The sequence below is a fragment of the Pteropus medius genome, unplaced genomic scaffold (assembly GCF_902729225.1).
Source record: "Pteropus medius unplaced genomic scaffold, Ma_sr-lr_union100, whole genome shotgun sequence".
In the NCBI taxonomy this organism is placed as follows: Eukaryota; Metazoa; Chordata; class Mammalia; order Chiroptera; family Pteropodidae; genus Pteropus; species Pteropus medius.
This window is the reverse complement of record NW_024354875.1, coordinates 15,766,494-15,769,859: the sequence shown is the minus strand read 5'-3', so window position 1 is coordinate 15,769,859 and position 3,366 is coordinate 15,766,494.

Below are 3,366 nucleotides of genomic sequence, written 5' to 3'. Positions count from 1 at the left end.
CCAAAGCTCACACCTCTAAACACTAATCTATAAAGATTTAAAAACATAAGATAATTTACTTTACAGCTAACTAGGACCCTATATGGGGATAACTCTAGGAGAATTTTAGAAGAAGGAGAGGACATTTGATGGTTGAACCTGGCATCTATTGCCTTTTTATTCCTACTTCAAGAGCAACAATCTCTGAAGTAATTTTTAACTATTTCTTGTTTAAATAAAGCCTGGATTTCTTGGTTATTTAGAAAATGCTAAGATTAGGTACTTTATTCCAGGACCTTCCCTACCTGAAAATCAGGTACAAATACCTAAAAAATCATGCAATCCATACTTGAGAATATTTTGCCAAAAGGATTCTTACGTTGATGATGCAGGGTGATATGCCATATCTTTCCAACACCCTTGTATACTCTTCAAGTATACTGTCACTCATAAGGTATTAGAGTGCTTTTAAATGGAAAAAAAAAAAAAAAGAATACAATTTTATTTGGCTCTAAATACTGAACCCAAGAAAGTTTTGTTCTCTCAGGTTATTTCTTTCCCTCATGACTTCTGATATATATCAAAAAAATTACTATTATACTTTATATAGTATTATGTGTTTTAAAAATTGAAAGTGTTAAGCAAACAAATATTTGACTTAAACAATCCTAATGACTCATGGAATCAAAATAAAAAGATTTTATCCATTGTGATCATAAAATAGAAGCATTTGATCCTAGTAAAATTTTGGCTTTGAGATACCTAAAATAGTTCATAACTGAAAACGTTTGCCCTAACCTCCCATTATAACATTGGTACAAAGCTTTTTATTTTTAATTTCTGACGATCTATGTTACACACATTTGAAATCTGTATCAATGACTAATTTAGGGAAGGAAATCAAATGAACCACCTAAAATGTACAAATTAGAACACCAGTGGGCACAGGCAACACAGTCTCAAGAAAAGCCTGCTCTTTCTAGCCAGACAACTGGAAAAGGGGAAGCCTAGCAATATAGAAAACTTTCATACAATAATCACCCTATTCTAACCAAACACCACAAGAAAACCGGAATCCCAACCCTGGTTCTACCAACACAGGCTAACTGGGGAGCCTAGACTTTTACCTCTCACAGCTGCAACTAATATGCTTCCAATTCTCACCATCTTATGTTTGAGAGGCCAAGTGGTAAGCAGGGACTTCCATCCCCACCAACTGCTAATCAGCCCCACTCTAGTTATAGTGTCAGTAGAAACTATGGGGGATGAGCACCCTGTACTTCTGTCCCACCAATCAGTAATGAGGTATTCTCATTAAGGAGGCCTAGTGTAGAATCAGGAATTCTACTACCACCCAAGTGTAATGAAGCCACCCTTTCTGGAACCCCATCCCCACGTCAGTATCAATAGAATATAATGGTAAGCTGTAACAAAGTACCTCTGCCTTTCCCAGCCAGCATGAGCATGCTATCACAAATGTCTAGAGGAAAGCTGGAACCTCTGCCTAGCAATGATGAGGAATCCCAGTGAGTGGGAAACTGGACTCCCACTGTAATGAGGCGGCACTTTCCTCTCTCCTCACTAGCCCAGTATTAGAGGAGACCAACTAAAATAGAATATTTAACTAAGATACAAAGTTTCACAACATAATACCCAAACTGTGGGTAAAATCACTTGGCTTAACAAGAACCAGAAAAATCTCAATTTGAATGAGAAAATGCAATCAATAGACACCAACCCCAAGGTAGCAAAAGTGCTAGAATTATCTGGCCAGGATTTTAAAGCAGCCATAATAAAAATGGCATAGTTATGAACATGCTTGCAACAAATGAAAAGATACATCTTGACTAAAAATTAAAAAAAAAAAAAAAATAGAATCCTCTCAAAGAAATAAAAGATATAAAGAAGAATCAATGACCAAACTAAAAGACTCATTTTATGAGCTCAATAGCAGAATGGAAAGGACAAAGGAAAGAATCAGTGAACTTGAAAAATCAGACAATAGAAATTACCCAAACTGAACAGAGAAAGAAGTAGGTTTAAAAAAATAATAATAACAACAAATGATCAGAGCCTCAGAAATTTACAGAAACATAACAAAATATTAAATATATGTGTCATAGCAGTCCCAGAAGCAGAGGACAAAGAGTGTTTGACTATAAAAAGAATTTGAAGAAATAATAGATGTCCACTGGCAAAATCACAAACCTCAGCCTAAACCACCTTACACAAAAATTAACTCATAATGAGTCATAAATTTAAACGGAAAATGTAAAACTATAAAAGTTTTAGAATATAATATAGGAGAAAATGTTCAGGACCTAAAGTGAAGTATTCTTAGATATTATATCAAAAGAACAATTCATAAAAGAAAAAAATGATAGAGTTCATTCAAACTAAAATTTTTGCTCTGGAAAGACCCTGTTAAGAGTATGAAAAAGGAAACTAAAGGCTAGGAGAAAATATTTATAAACCACATATCTCACAAAGAACTATATCTAGATCATTTAAAGACTCTTAAAAACTTGATGGTGAGAAAGAAAAAAAGCAAGTAATCAAATTAAAAAATTGGTAAAAGACATGATGAGGCATTTCACTAAAAAGATATACAGATGGCAAATCCATACATGAAAACATGTTCCATATCACTAGCCATTAGGGAAACACAAGACCACAATGAACTATCACTACATGTCATCTATTAAAACAGTTTTAAAAAGTTTTTAAGTGACAATACCAAATTTTGATGAGTATGCAGAGGTACTGGATCTCTGCTGGTGGGGATGTAAAATGGTAAACTACACTGGAAAAGTTTAGCAATTTCTTTAAAAATAAACATTCATTAACCGTCTGACCTAGCAATTACACCGCTGGGCATTTATCCCAGAGAAATAAAAACATGCCCACACACAAAAAAAAACGTACATAAGTATTCTTATCAGCTTTATATATGACAGTCAAAACCTTAAAACAACTAAAATGTTCTTCGATAGGTGAATGGCTAAACAACCTGTGGTACATCCATACCCTGGAATACTGCTCAGCAACAGAAAAGAAACAACTTACAACATGGATGAGCCTTGAGGACATTGCGCTAAAATAAGCCAGTCACAAAAAGACAAATATGGTATGATTCCACTTATCTGAGGTTTCTAAATTAGTCTAATTGATAGAAATGGAAAGTAGAGTAGAATGGTGGTTACCAGGGGCGGTGGGAAAGAGAGAAAAGGGCAATTTTTGCTTAATGAGTTTAGCGTTTCAGATTTGCAAGATGAAAAAGTTTGTGAGACCTGTTTCACAATGATGAGAATATACTTAAGACTACTGTACACCTAAAAATCATTACAATGATAACTTTGATGTTGTGTGATTTTTGCCACAATAAAA